Source organism: Lactuca saligna, chromosome 7 (genome assembly GCF_052625555.1).
Source record: "Lactuca saligna cultivar CGN05327 chromosome 7, ASM5262555v1, whole genome shotgun sequence".
Taxonomy (NCBI): Eukaryota; Viridiplantae; Streptophyta; class Magnoliopsida; order Asterales; family Asteraceae; genus Lactuca; species Lactuca saligna.
Window position 1 is genome coordinate 116,315,125 of NC_136423.1, and position 17,302 is coordinate 116,332,426.

The window sequence follows — 17,302 nt, forward strand, 5'->3', positions numbered from 1 at the left end:
TTCTGATTAAATACTAATTAAATAACATGATTTCTAATTAATATATTATTTTGATAATACATTAATAAATCAACTTATTATTCTAAATAATAAATTTAACCTCTCTCTCCAAAAGTCATCTTGTCAAGTTGCTGGGGTGAAGGCAACCCAAAAGGACCATGCTACTATCAAATTAAGTACATACCAATTATAGTTATGGGCTTAAACACCTAATCCAAGATTCTCCCACTTGGATAAGTTTAATAACTATGATTGCAAGTATGACCTAAAAATTTGACCAACAGTCGTAGCTTTCAAAAGCCGTTGTCCAACTCTGACATAGTTAGTTATATGTCCTTTAGATAAGGGATCAAATATTCCTCCATTCTAAAAGATATCATATGGTCATGAGACATGGATTATAATCAATCTCTCTGTCCAAAGTTTGTTTCTCGGTTTCTGATTTATGACGACTGATAGACTACTAATTGAACACATCAATTCAGTCCAGGCTTGGCCATGCGCTTTAGATGTCATCATCAAATCATCGAGGGCCCCACATATATCACTTTTCCCCGTTTGAGAAAAAAGGAACGGATAAACTTTGATTCATATGCTTGTATTATTTACTCATCAAATCACACACCAATATGTTTTATAACATCAAGTTACTGATGCGTTTATGTATTATCAATGCACAACCGACTCGTAAAGAAAAACTCATATGTCTCAGTTTTAAGAATATAAGATATTATCATCTCAAAATTACTCATGATAATATCCATGAAGTATTCTCTGAGCGTGGGTTTAATCCAATACTCAAATCCCATTTCAAAAGTACTCGTGAATGTTGCAGCAAACCATCGCCATGTCTAAACCCTTAGACAATCTACAGTCTAATTCATACCAGTCTTAATTCACTACTTACTTCCAAAGTATGATTGAATGTGGATGTTTTGAATAATGAAATTATTCAAGAAGTAAAACATACAAAGTGAAACACAATAATAACCTAATTAACTATGGTCTCAAAACTGTTGAGTATAAATAAAACACTTATTATTTAATCACCATATTAATTAGGCTTTATTATTGTATAATGTGTTGAGTAATAAACTAATCACTTGAATTAAACATTAGTCATGCCATGTTATAAACATGCATAAATTTTTCTCTCTATGGTCCTTCCTTTTTGAAATGATCGAACGTACATAACTCCAATGATGCTCATATCACAATTTCTAATTCTAATTAGAACAAGTAAGAATTCCAAATCCATATTACAAATGTAAGAATTCCAAATTCTTGTTACCAGCAAATGTGTTAGAGTCTATCCTTGTATTCAATAATCCTTTTGTGATGACATGGCCCAGAAGTCACAAAGACTTTGCCAACAAAGTCACAAAATACTTTAATGAAACTTTGTTACTTAAAACAATTTCATGGTAATGAAGTATCAGATTTAGGGTAACTCCTTGAACACCTTCTTTGCATTAAGATTTCTAACATACATTCAGATTCTAATCACCAAATCCCATTATGTAAACATTTCCATATACCCATATGACACTCAATTCTGATCAAGAATTATCCTAATCTGAAACATGCCAGTATGGTCTATTCGAACAATATACTTCCAACAGTCCACAAGTAACCAATCTTCAGTGAACTTCAGATTCTCATCTCATAGTTTTTCATCAACTCTAGTCATATCCAGCTCCAGTCCTTTTCCCTTCTTAATGCCCTAGGCATTTGGAAAATCAGAACAATAAAATATTATAGCATATGCAATCAATCCTATATTAGAAGCATATGGGATTCGATAACACTTGATCAGTCTTTTGCTATAATATTTCCGTACATAGAATTTCCTATGTTGACTCATTTCAACATGATATTCATATATGCTCATGGGTAAGTTCCATTGAAATCCTTCGATCTAAACTTTTTGATTTGAAATGAAGTATAAGTGCTGTCTCCCCTACACCTTTCTATAGCGAAACAATTTTCACATATAGCGATTTGCAAATTGAAAATTTTGATTCTTTAAAATAGCATTGCCAACTTGCAACACTTAGTATAACAATCATGCTCTTACTAGCATAATAATTATACTCTTGCTGGCATAACGATTATGCTCCCACTAGCTTTGAAATGTATTCAGAAATCAGTTGGACTTTTTAGAAAATCAATGCTCTTGACTTCCTTATGAAAGTTCAGATTTCTAATACGTTGTGCTTCAATAATTCTTCACCTAGACTTCTGAAGCTAATACACATTTCATTAGACAACATGCAGGTGTATTTAAACCCTTTCAGAACTTATGACAATAATTCCTGAACGTTCAAACTATTTCTTGCTATTTCTCACAATTCGAACTATGAAAAAGGATGCCGTAATCATATACGAATTTGAGAATGCAATTATCGCACCTGCTAACCATGATATCAATAATATTAAAAATCTACTAGCGAAAAAATCTCCTAATAATCATTTTCATGAATTAGATCGAAAACTTTTGCCAGCTAGATTTTATGGTGTATGTGTTCTTATCCATTTGAATTTATTAATTCCAACCTACAATCATAAGACAAGGTTAAAAACAAACCAAAATCAAATTGACTTTTCCTTTTATGGACTAAACTTTTCTTATTCTTATTTTCCTTCCTCCTGGTAGCACAAAGGCCTACCATCGTTTCCAAGTTGTCAAGTAGCATACTTCCATTGACCAATGTACTCTCACTGACCAATGTGCTATTCCTATTGCAATCAAATGAGAACCATAGAACTCATAAGAATTGCCAACTAAATAGGAAGGTGCACAGAAACAAGAATGTGTTGACTTAACATGGTAGGTTATCAACCTTAGGTCGTGCACACGTGTTAACTAATAAGTTTATTCTTGATTGAATCCTGAAACTATTTAAGATCATTAAGACTCCCACTGACTTCTTGACCTATAAGTTTCTCTCTTAAGGAACAATCCTGACAAGCAAAAACAAATATTCAAAAGTCAGTGTGGATTCTTGAGAAGAAAAAATCTCATGTAATTGGTCTTAGTTTATCCTTTGTTTTAATCAAAACAACACTACTACCAATTCGAAATGTGCTAGAGTAAGAACGTATTTTTATTCTACATTTCATGAGGAGTTATAAAACTAATTAGTTTGATATGAGCTTCAGGGTACGATTTGAAGTTACTAGAGTGTGACTCTAAAACTTGATTTGTAAATGAAGTATGAACCATCGCTTGATTAAACTATTCCGACAATTATGAATTCCTCTTCTTAGCCAAAACAATTTTACTAAGATGTACTTAGAGGATCAATTGTGACACAGTTCCATAATCATTAAGATGATAAAAAAGCATGATATTAAGGTACTCTCATTTCCTTTCATATTGGAGAAACCTTTATCTTTTTGCCTAATAGATTCTTATACGTTCTGTATTCTTTGAAACTTTTCAAATTATCAGAATTACACTTAATCTAATGAGTATAACCATATTTACTGAACCGTCAGCAAATCATGATGAATAGATTTATTATCTTTTGTAGTGGATCCGAATAGTCCATATTAATGTGTACTAGATCCAATGGTCCTTCACTATGACTCACAAAACATGTGATCAATGAATTAGTCTTAATCTTTCAACGATCAAGATTCTCATAGATCACACAATTCGAATTGTATGACTCCAAGTTTCTATACAATTGAAACTTGGGTTATGAGAATTCGTTTTCACTACGTTGATTACCACATTACCACATACAATATAATCAAGAATCAAATCCACATTTAATATTGCTAATAATAGAAATATGACCACTAATTTTCTTAAATGCCATTACAAGGAAATGTAAAGTGAATAAGACAAAACCAAAAATTTACTTTATTGATAAAATGTAGAGAAATGTATTCTTACAATGCAAATATATGAAAACTATGTATCTAGACACATTTCCTAAGCAATCTATTAAACTATCATAACTCCTAATCAGCAGCTCAAAAATCTTATCCTCGAACCATGCGATCGAAATCCATCTCTCAAGATCAGATTCAACTCACTCTTTTTCTTAAGATTCCTTCTTTCTATTTGATCCTTCAAAACATCAAAATGTGATCATCACATCATGTATTAAGAATCTATGAGTAGGAACTTAATGGTGTTAAATAGTGGATAGACCTGAAGTAGAATCAATAAATTTGACTTCACTATCTCTAAGATCTTTAATGTAACCTGGGCAGTTTCACATCCAATGCCCCTTCAATTAGCAATAGAAACATATGGACTATTTGGGAATGGCACATGGGACTATCTCAAAATTGGCCTTTCTCTTTACAATATAGTCAAACGGTTTGACCTTGGCCGATCCCTTTCCATTGGGAAGAGAAACCTCTTCTGGACTACCAACGTTGCCATTGTTAAGGTCCATGGACACTTTGGAGATTGATCCTTCAAACATATTTTCTTGACTAGTGCACTTTAGCATTTCTGCTACAACAACAATTAGCAAATATGTCAGATCAATAAGGGTCATGTCGTTATCAGTTAAATAGTAGTCGTTAACAAACTGACTATATGACTCAGGAAGCGAGTGAAGAACCAAGTCAAAATCCAGATCCTTTGGGAAAATGACATCCAACATTCCCAATCTGCCAATGTGTGACTTCATGTTTAGAACATGTGCACACATGTAATTTCTATCTAGGTGTTTGCATGCCAACAGGGCTTGAGTAACCTTGAACTTTTAAAGCTGACGAAAATGTGGGTCGTGGAGAATCACTGGTGGTGGTGGAGGAAATGTTGGAGAAGTATGATTTCCAGATCCACCATTTGAAGAAGGGAAGATTCTTTCACCTTGATAAACATGTGGAAGATCATCTTCGGAAAGAGAAGGAAAACCATTTCTTGGAAGACCATAGTTGTCTGAACTTGACATCTATAAAGGGAGAAAGAATTCAAGTTAGTTGATTTATATAATCCTTAATTATTAACCTAAAAATTTAAATGAAGGCTATAATCCATATTTTCGATTCGAATTCTAAAGAGGTATGCCGTCATCAAATTCGAATCTTATTTTAGGTAGGTAAGAAATTACTAGTTTCAATTAAATGAAACTACTAGATCTTTTGAGATTCATTGAACTATTCAATGACATATTTAATCTCGATTATGCTCTCACTTTGTGACTGGGATGCCGAGGATAACAAAACAGTTGTGAATAACCATGCAAATTAGCTTGGTATTCTCGATGTCATTTATCACCTAATTAGTGTGCCAGTTAACCACAAACGCTCCATTGATCAATGATAATTTACGATATACCCATTGCAAACAATATCGATCCCACATTAGTGTGACGGTTAACCACACACACTCCACTAACGACCAATAAGGTGCAATATGCAATTTCATGGGTAAGCATCAAATTCATACTTTTCCTAAAGTAACTAAGAATGAGATTTTAGAAAAAGGTTTAGTTACTTTATTTCATTTAACTTTTAATGAGAGTTTAGTGTCCTATCCTACGTATTCGGCTAATGACCCTCCACTAGGCAAGAGTGCGGTGAGTAAGAATGGATACTGAATGACGGTCATTTTACAAGCCGTTTACTTAAACACCCCTTATAGACCAACTTTGTTAATGAGGCTTACTAAGGTAAGACTGCCTTTTCTTATATATATATATATATATATATATATATATATATATATATATATATATATATATATATATATATAACTTTTAATTCTATAATAGTATAAGGGTGTCATTTAAACTTTTGAAATACTAGGGTTTTAATCTTTTAATGAATTAAATCTTTAATTTGATTAAATTTAAACCCTTTATGGATTTATTAATTATCTTTTAATTAAACACTTAATTAAATTATTAATAACATCCATAAGGATGTATTTTAAACCTTTTAAAATACTAGGATTCTAAAATTTAAGATTTCAAATTAAACTATTTCATTAAATTTTAAATTGTGAAACAATAGGGTGTATTTTTAAAACCATTCAAAAATACTAGATCAAATTTTAAATAATCAAATTAATGAATTAATTTTGTCGTTATCTTAAAATTTGACCAAGTCAATTATCTTGATAAGGATATATAATTACCTTTTCAGAAAATTCAATTTTAAGCAATAAAAACGAATTAAGACAGTTATCTCAAATCAAGATAAGAAATCAGAAAATCAGGGATCTGACGAGCCAGGTCGTCGAGTTCAGGTCAGTGAACTCGTCGAGTTTGACCGACTCGTCGAGTCCCATGTGGAACTCGTTGAGTTCCATGAATAGATTGACAAATTTGTTCCCCCTACTTTGGACAATTCACATATGCATCAAATTCAACTGAAAAACATCCTAGGCTCTGATACCACTGATGGGTTTTGAGCATAACAAGAACCTATGTGATCATGCAACCCTAGTTGATTTGGATCTAAGTTTTTCACTAGTTGAACATGAAAATTGAATACCAAAGTAAAACCCTAGATCTAGCATATATAATTTGAAAATGACACAATAAAGGGTTTTGATGTTTACCGTTCTTATTATGTAGTAATAACATGAAACTTTGAAGTTCCTAGACTCTCAAAAGCTTAGTGCCTTGGTTAAGATTATTTATTATAAGTAATCTTCTATTAAAAAGTAATTTTTGATGCTTAATGTCTCTAAATTGACTAGCCCAAATTGTATTAGACTTATCCATGTGGGAGACGCTTGCACAAGGTGTCTAAGTCCATAACTATATTGGGTATGTACTTGACCCGATTAAGCATGGTACATTTGGGTTGCATGGCATGAGAACAATTGGATAGACAAATTAGAAAATAATACTTATGATTTGTAAATATATTATAAAGTTCTAATATATTAATATGATTATTTAACTAGTATTGATCAAGAATTAATTTGGAATTAATTTTGTGATCAAATAGAGACTAATTGAATATATAAGGATAGATTATGTAAATCTTTTATTCTTATATAGTGGGCTAAAGGTCCATGATTCACTACTTTGGGCTAGGACCCATCGGGTTCTCCATGGATGGTCCATGGAGGTTATGAACCCATGGATCATGGAATGTGAAAAGCCATGCACAATAGCGTTTACATGGAGTAACCCTACATGTGGTGCACTATATAAAAACCTTATTAGCTAGAAAAATGGGCACTAAGACAATTACATGAGGGCTGGCCGATTTTTGTGATCAAAGTATTCTCTTATTAAGTTATTCCAAGTGTTGTTGGTGTTGTGTGAAATATTTAAGGCATCACACTTGGGTTCTAGGCTCACAAGGTCTTAAGGAATCATCAACACACAAAGGTAAGTCATTCCACTAGTTTTTTATATTAAAAGTTCCCCATTGTATGCTAGTTAGGATGTAAACCATCAAAAAATCAAATCTGGATGAATATTAGAGAAAACATAGATCCAAGGTTTCTACGGTTGCATGTACACCATAGGAGTGTTAGGGGGATATGACCTTTCCGTTCCTTTTGAGTTACGATCGGGATCGATTAGAGAATCAAAGTTGGTAGAGTGTTCATAGAGTCTGTGAGTCAATGAGCGATTAACATGATGCTGTTTTGCGAGGATGGTCTAGCAGGGAGACAGACCACTAGGTTTTTCAAGTTCTGGAGAGTCTTATCAAATATCGCAGTGGCAGAAGGGCCTGTCCTTCTTCAGGTTTAGGAGTTCCTATTGGGTTTAGGCGTCTTTGGAAGATATTTTTATATGATATGAGGTCCTTTCGGTGGTACTTCTTAGGTTATTGAGTTCGATCTATGTGTGATAAGGAACGATTTAGAGGGCGAAATCTAATTCAAGTGGGGGAGAACTGTAACATCCTGTTTTGGATCGTCCGTGATTAGGATTCTTGTGTTGTAACCCGGACATGAGGAAGTATCGGGGTTACGATGAGTTGCTAGAAGCGTAGGGCATCTCTTCACCTTTCCATGGATATAAGGTACATTGGAAACAGAGTTATATTGTGGAAGAAATGGAAGTTTGAAGTTGTGGCAGGATAAGTCCATTATTTGAGAAAGGTGGCAACTGAGTACGCTGGGCATATGTGTGTGTGTGCGCTTAGCGTACTCATGTGCATGATCTTTAAGAGGAGCCACCTAGTATGCTAGGCATACCAGAGGGTACGTTAGGCGTAGTAGGCACATAATGAAAACCATAATTTTGGGTGTGTCCTTACATAAAGAATGAGATGTCCTAATTCCTAGCCACCATCCTGAGATTACAAACCCTCTTAAACCCTAATCCTTTGTTCATGAAGCTTGTGAGTACATTTGAGAGGCTTTGGGTGTTTTTGTGTGTTCTTGGAGTGAAGAAGAAGCTTTGGAGAAGAAGGAGTGAGAGTCAAGGCCCTTGGATCTGAGCATATCTATGTTGGGAGTTTCATATAGAGGTATAAAGCTTCAAGCTTTCTCACTCTCTTGAATTGTGCATCATAGTAGAGTATTTTAGGGTTTTGTTCAAAAACTTGGAGACTTGATGAGATATTAAGCTCCAGAGATTTTGATCAACCCCATTGAGTGTATTTATTGGTGTAATGTCATAAAAATCAAGACATGGACGTTGGAATCAAGCCATGCATGAGATATGAGCATGTTGTGATAGAAGAGTGAGAGTTTTGTGTGTTTGTGACTTTTTCAGCCATGCCAAGGCTTAAAGTCACTCACTTTATTGAGTAAGAGCAATTAGGAAGTCCAAATCTTTGATATGAGACAAGGTCTTAATAGATTAAGACCAAAGGATTAGAAAGAGTGAATTTGGGAAGTATGTTGAGCGTAATTCCAGTACGCCCTGCATATTGACCAAGTGTCCCCAATGGCTAATCTGGATTCGTGAGTACGTTGAGCGTACCAAGGGAGGTACGCCCCGTGTAACCTCACTCTGGACATTTTGGGCTAAGTCTCATTTTGGGTCTTAAGTGTTGGGCCTGGAGTTTGGGCTTTTTGGAATAGAGTTTTGGTCCAGAGGAATATATATAGTTGCTTTGGGCCCTAGAGTTGGTCTTGCCATTTAGATTTGAGAGTTAGGCCTCGGAAGAGCCCATTTATTATTGGGCCTTGGTGCGAAAAATGGGGTTTAGGTTATTGATATGCTGGTTAGTGGACTACCTTCAGACCTAATGAGTGAGAGTTTGGACTTAGTTCCTAATTGAGTTAATTGTGGGGTTGGCTCAGAGATAAAGGTCGGTACGCAGCAACAACATCTATAGCGGTTGTTGATCAACTGAGTTGAGTTTTCTCACTATATTTACCATGAGTGGTATCTTTGTGTGAGTGAGATGTATTATGTGCTTACCTGTGTATTGTGATATTCTGCAGTATGTCTTTATGATCTATGTTGAGTATTATTATTATGAGCTTATTGAGTTAGGACTGGAGGGTCCACCCGAGTTTTGGAACCGGAGAGTCCCACTGAGACATATTGATCGGAGGGTCTTATATGAATATAGCCAAGAGAGGCTATTGATATAAGTGTGATATTTATGGGAACTCACTAAGCTTTGTGCTTACCGTGTTATGTGATATGTGTTTCAGGTTTTTCTCAGGACCGCGGGAAGGCACCGGCTTCATTGTACACACTAGAGATAGAGTTATGTTTTGAGGATCCTATATTATTAATCAACAATTATAGAGTCACGTTTTGTAAATTAAATAAATGAGATTTTTGAGAAATGTGTTATGAGAATTATGTGATTTTAAAATAAAAATTTTGTTTGAAAATTTACGATGTTACAAAATGATAAGATATGAATGATATTTATGATGTATATGAAAAGAGTTTTCCTTGAAAATGCTTATAAAGGTCTTGTGTTCTAAAATTATATTATGTTATGAACGTAATGATATTTTTGTATAAATGATGCAAATGTTTTGGGTCTTAATCTCACGTGACTCAGGAGACATTTTTATCTTACACAACCATGTTATATTCAAGGAGAAATATGATAGACGGGAGTAGAAGTTATGAGATAGAGAATGGAGTGGAACTTGTTAAGTTCCTTACGTATTTTATTGATGTAATTCTTATTTGCTTTCTATGGTTTGTACGATTCTTAGTGGTAACACCCAATGTTTTAATCATAAACATTTTTTATGGGACCAGTTTTTATTAAATGTGGGTTAATACTCATAATGATTTTGTTAAAACCACAACATTTTAAAGTGTGAAAATTTTGGGGTGTTATAGGTAGACTAGTTAGTTTGTTCCTTATGGTGTTGAATTGTCTGTTTATCTGTTAAACTTATGTGTCAACATATCATGTTACGAGTTGAGGGAGGTTCAACTTTGTGAAGAAGGCTAGGATACTTGGGTGGGTGGGGGGGGGGGGGGTTAATGCTGTAGGCAAAATAGGCGGACCAGCTTCGGGCTGAATACTAATGGTTATATGCTTGCATGTATTGTGTTGTTTATGGTACATTGGGGAACTCACAAAGCTTTGGGTTACATGTTTCAGGTACTTTAGATGATCGTGACAATATGAATGTGTGACTGTACACACTTATCAACAAATTTCGTATTTTGTGATTCCGCTTTTACTGATCATACTCTGATTTTAGGATTACGTGTTTTGAATAAATGGTTTTGTTGGTGTTTGGTTTTATGAAAATAACATTTTATCTTATTTTAGAAACGAAAATTTTAATAAGAAATTTGGGACATTACATTTGTATTACCACATGCAATGTGAATGACAAAGCGGAGCAAGTAATGATGTGATTTTTAAGAAAACGCTAAAAGCGTACCAAAAAGAATACAAGAAGCCTTTCAAGTTTATTGAGTTTTGGAATTTTGTGAAATATAACGAATAATGGAAAGCGATCGAAAGATCGAAACATCTGACAAACATATCGGTGGTTGTTCAAAACGCTTAAAAACATCTTAAACTAATTACACTATATCGGATTCTCGTGTTGAAATCGACCTCAATGATGATGACATTGTTCAAAATACACTACCTTCCCGGCCAATAGGAATGGACAAAGTGAAACATAAAGACAAAGACAAATCCATAGATTCATATGAATTGAAAGTAGGGGTGGCAAATCGGACCATCGTGTCGTGTTTTTGTTTGACACGACACGACAGGTTTTTATATAACACGAACACGACACGACACGATGTAGTGTTTTTTTTTAACTAACACGAAAATGAACCGATTAAAAAACGACAAACACGACACGACACGACAATGATAACATACTAAAAAAAATTAGTTTATTTAATTAATATTTAATCATACATAACACGAAAATACGACAAACACGAAAAGAAGACAAATAAATTCTAATCGTGTCAATTTCGTGTCGAATTTTAAACACGAACACGACATGACACGACATCGTATTTTTTACACTTAATACGAACACAACACGGACACGAATTCGAATTTCAGTTTCGTCCAAATTTCGTTCGTATCGTGTATTTTTTTCGTGTTGTGTCAACAATTGTCACCCCTAATTGAAAGTGATATGGGCGAAGATGAAGGATCTAAATGCAATAATAGACAAATTAGATAATGTCAACATGTTAACGCAAGACACACCCGCTACACCTGCTAGGAACTGAATTGATTTTGACGATCAAAGCTGACATTAGAAAAACATATAAGTTTTAGTTTTTTATTTTTTTTTTATTTTTTATTTTTTTTATTTTTATTTTTATTTTTTATTTTTTACTTTTTATTTCTTTTGGTTTTTAACGGTTTGATGTTTGTTTCATTAGTTGTTAGGTATTTTTACTTCATATTTTTTAAGTTTTCAATTTCATTTTATATATTTTTTAATTTAGTCTAATGAAATTTAACGTTATTTATTTATTTATTTATTGAAATGTTTAAATAATAATAAAATAAATAATGCCATGATAATCACTTTTTTGTGTAACAGAAAAACCATGAATTTATGGTAAAAACAATATCACAATGAGGTGATATTTATATAATAAAAAAAACTAGTTGTGAAACCGTATATTATACTAGTTAATTAAAACATAATGTTAAATAGGAGGTTTATTTGAATTTGAAATATGAAATAAGTGAAAATTATGAAAAAAAACATCCAAAAAATAAATTAATTAAAATTATGTGTTTAATTGTTAGACCTGTGTACTAAACGAGTTATTATAATAAAATGTTAAATATAAGGTTTAAAGTGTAAATTTATTTAAAATTGAAATTGAAATTTCAAATTTCAAATTAATAGTTATTATAGTAGGTTTAATTTATCGAAACCAAATTAATGATATAATAGAAATGAATAATGAAATAATCGACAAGTGGAAAATAAATATATTTCAAAATTATGATAAAATGACTGTGGTATTTATATAGATATAAGATGACAACGAGGTGGTATTTATATAAAGGTTTTTCTATATAACGAACCAAACTGATGAACTATCTTTCTTTTGTATAACCAATAAAGGTTTTTCTATAACGAACCAAACTGATGAACTATTTTCTTTTTCTTGAATTCTCTTTTAAAACTAGAACACATACAACAAATCAATTTATCTCATTCTAATAAATGAATCCTTAATACTTTATACCTCAACTTTGACATATTATATATTTTTTGTTAATCCTATATTTTCTTTTCCCACCTACTACATATACAGGAATGAATCTTGCAGGCAGTTACTACAAATCTATAAATCTCACCAAATCATTAATCGCTCTATTTTTCTCTCTTAAACCCAAATCTATTGCCCTTTTTCTTCTGATTCGGTTTACACTGATTTTTACTATTCAGATTTTTTATTTCCCGATAGGACCATTGAGTGTGTCTTAAGCTAATCTTGATGTTTCCAATTGAATTTCTACAATTCTACTTTGAAGTATCTATTTTTATTTTACTTAATTTTGCCTACGTGGTATTCAACTTAATTTTACGTGAATTCTTTTGCATATAAATTTGGTTGTTGAAAATGCCCACAAAAATGTTTGTTGAAATGCCTTTAACAGTTCTTTTTTTTTTTTTTTTTGGAAAAACTTTAATTTTGTAATTAGCTACAATTTCCATACCTGCTACTACCGAATTTTGCCACAAATCATTGGTTTTTTTTTTTTTTTTTTTTTTTTTTTTTTGTACGGCTACTTTAATATTGTCATTTGGCTATATTAGAAATTTGATTATAATGGTAAAAAGTGATATGTAATTTAAATACTTTTGGGTTTTAGTTGTTTCGTTATTTTTCTATTTTTTTATGTTCATAAATATTTCAATGAGTATCCATATCATACAAGAGTGTTTTTGTGCTTTGTAAGATTTGAGAAATAAATGCAAATTGATATGAGAATCTTGCTTTATTACCAAACAAATATGCATATAATGCTGGAAGAAGACTTCAAAAGAACTTTTATTGAAAAAGGTGTTTTGCAAATTTTCTAGCTTTTTACATTCAATTTTAGTCTATTAGGCAATCGTGTGTGGAGAGGGTTTTGATGCGGAGAGATGATGTGGAGGGGGCTTCTTACGCGTGAAACCGCCCCCTACGTTCGTAGGCGTGTTGTTGATTGATGTTAATGACGCGTTGTTACGACCAATTGTTTTATTTCTTTTTAAACGGTCATTTTCACCCGTTAGAAATAAATTTTTGTAACTTTTTAAACTAATATAAATACCACACATTTTACAACATTTTAAACCGCAAAATACTTCACAAGACTGTATACTCTCTCATTTTTTTCTCAAAAATATGGAGCACAATCAAAATACATCTACCATACCAAGCACTCCAAATGATCAATATCAAAGTTACATTCAAATGATAACATCATTAATCCAACAACAACCTCTATTAACTAAAATTTTATTTCAACCAAACTACTTCCAACAACAATGACCACAACAATTCAATCAACCCCACTTCCAAGATTTTCAACAATTTCAACTCCAACAATGCCAAACATAACCACCTCAACAATTTCAAACAAAACAATCTCAATTCTGTTTTTCTCAATCCTCACTTATAAACCTGGACAACAACGACGACCGGGTCGAAGAAACACATCCATCTAGGCGAACGAAAGCAAAATGAAAAGCTACAAATAAAAGAGGAACGACTTGGATCAAAGAGGAGGAGGAAGCTTTAGCTAAATCTTGGATGTTTATATCGTGTGACTCGAGGACGGGCAACGCACAAATGGGAAATTGTTTTTGGCTTCGTGTTTTAGATCTCTTTCACTTGCTTTTAGGAAGGCGAATGGGTTGTTGGGTCTAAAATATGGTTTATACTTTGGTTTTCTAGGCATTTGTAGTTTTCGGTCTAGGGCCGAAAACATTATTGGGTTTAGTTGTAGTTTGGACCGAAAAATCATGGGTTTTCGGTCAAGCATTTGGGATTTGGGCTTGGGATTTAGTCCATATGTATAAATAGGGTGGAAGAGGCGTGTATTAAGTGTAGACCAAGGAGGGCACGTTTTCAGTCAAGGGAGGAGCTATCATTATCGTACTTAGTGTTCTAGAGAGAGAAAGTAAGTGAGAAACTAGAGAGAACAAGTGTATGTGTGTGTGTGTGTAAACCTTGTGTAACCGGATCATCATTCAAATCATTGAATACATTGAAGATTCATCTTGTTGTTGTTCTTCTTCTTCTTCTCCATTTCATCTTGCATCATCCACTTGATTGGGATTCCGCACCATCAAGTAGATCAGATTGATACGTCAAGCGAATTTGGGGACTTACAGTTGGTATCAGAGCTTGGATTGTATCAATCATTTTAGCAAGATCTTTAACATTTTTGGATTTTTTTTTCTTGAAGGTTTTGGCATTTTTTATTAGTTTTTAAATAAATATTGGGGGTTTATTCTTCGTGTACTTCATAAAATTGAGTTTTTGATCGAGTTTTGCATCAAAAAATGTGAAAAGTCGAGTTTTTGGTCGTAAACAGCGAGGGCGAGGGGTCTTTTCCGAGGCCGAAATCCATTTTCGGTTAGCAGGTTCTCGACCGAAAACGAGGAGTGTATGGTCCGAAGCAAGTTCTTGGCCGAAAGCGAGGTTCTGGGTGGAGCGTCCGGAGATTCTCGACCGAAAGCGAAGATTCTCGGTGGTGTGTCTCGGACTTTGCGGTTTGCGAGGGCTTTCGGTGAGCAGTGCGAGGGTTCTCGGGCATAAACTCATTCTCGGTCGCAATCGAATTCTCGGCTTGCACATTTTACCGTCCTCCATTTTTGGTCTCGTTTTCGGTCAGCAGACCTCCTTGTGCGAGAGTTCTCGGTCAGCCTTAGAGGCTTCACATTTTTCGTTAAAATTTTGGATTTTTGACATTTTTGGCCCAACATCAATTTTTCTAATTTTGAAGTTTAGTTTTCAACATAAAGCTTTGACTTTCAATTTTTGACTTACTAGTTTGACTTTAGACTTTAAAATTTGATTTTGACTTTCAAGTTTGACCTTTGACTTTATACTTTGACTTTCTCGTTTAATTTTCAAGTTTTAACGTTTGGCTTTTTGGTTTGACTTTTCAAGTTTGACTTTTAAGTTTGACCTTTTAAAATTTACTTTTAAGGTTGACTTTTGTGGTTTATAGTCAAATGGTATTTTTGGTAAATAATGAGTTCCTCAATCACCAAGGGTAATGAAACTTCATGTTCTTAATCTTGTGAAGCTATAATTAAGTTTCTCCGTGATCAAATCGATATATTAAAAAGAGAAAATGAGGACCTCAAATATAAATGATATATACTTAGGAAGGACCAAGAACCCTTAAAAGCACAACCAGAGGCCAAAACCAAGGACTTTAGAAAATTCAAGAAGAATATAGCGGCAAATATGCGAATTACACCTATGATAAGGAACAACTTATTAACTTGACTACCGAACTTGATGCATTAAATGCTATATATAAAGATGCTGAATTTAACCTTAAGAAATTTGATGTGTCAAGTGAGGTAGTTGCGTCCATGATAGAAAAAAAACTAACATTTAAAGATAATCAAACTAAGAGTCTAGGGTATCATAGTGTTCCACCTCCTTTCAATGACAACTATAACCCACCCTTTGAAACAAATGAGGAAGAAATACATGCTCAGTATGACCAACCCCCTGTTCCAGTTGTAGTTAAGACTGAACAATGAGACCAAACTGAGAGTGTTGAGGTGAAGGATTCTAATGATTCTTCTTCATGTGTAGGTAAAGCAGTGGAAGATGAGAATAAAGAGAACAAAATTAATTCTAGTTTTGTTGATTCTGTTGACTGTCAAACAAATGTTTCCTTGAACTCTGAATCTATTTCTTCTGAATCTATTGCTTCTAATCAACATGCTATTCGCAAATACAGACCACCAGAACAAGTGAAATAGCCGGCTTGTCGTATGTGTGCATGCGAGAGGAATAAGAAATGAGGCAAGGTCACGCCACCAGGGGCAGGAAGAAGCAAATCGTACGTGAAAAAACTGACATGTTTTTACTGTGGAACACCAGCACACATTGCCAGAAATTGGCCAAATCATGCATATGTTCCCTACTATGCACAAGGATGGCTGAATACGACAAGAGGGAGATTTTTCAAAAGAACCCTTCGAGGCCACATTCAAACAATGGTAATTGGAATGCCAAGAAGGGCAAGAATCAAACTCCCAAGACCGGTTAGGTCAAATTCATCTCGGCGATCGGCTTCTAGTTCAAAAGCAAGTGATAATGCATCTATCCAATCGAATAAGAAATGGGTTAAACCTGATTACAGTTGGGTACGAAAGGTTCATACTCCCAAATCTTCTAATGGTTCTAATATTTCTTCATCTTTTGTTTATGATAAGCAGGATATGTCATGGGAGAGAGTACCTTGCAAAGATGAAAAGGTTAACCCAGTTTTAAAATGGATTGGGTTCCAAAGACCAATTATCCCGTACTTTGTGTTGGAGCAGCTTTGGACGAATATCATCATACTTCGGTTTGTTGATAGTGGCTGTTCCAAGCACATGATAATGGACATCTCTCAACTGTACATCACTTAGAACCTTAAGTCAGAGTACGTGTCCATTACGGGAAAGGAAGAAAGAAAAGGATCATACATGGGGTTTGTGCTTAACGATGTGAAGAATTTTCAGATCTATTTTGAGATTGAAATATGCATGTTGTTCTCATATCATATGGATTTAACTTTAATTGGTGACTTATGGGTTGAGTTTTCTTCTTGATACTCCTAATTTTTTCTTAAATGATTCATCTCAAAGACAATTTTTTTAGTTTTGCGCATTTATTTTATTTTCTTTCTTCCCATGCACAAATTCAGGGGGAGAAATAAGACAAAAAAAAATTAAGAAAAATCAAAGATTAAAAAA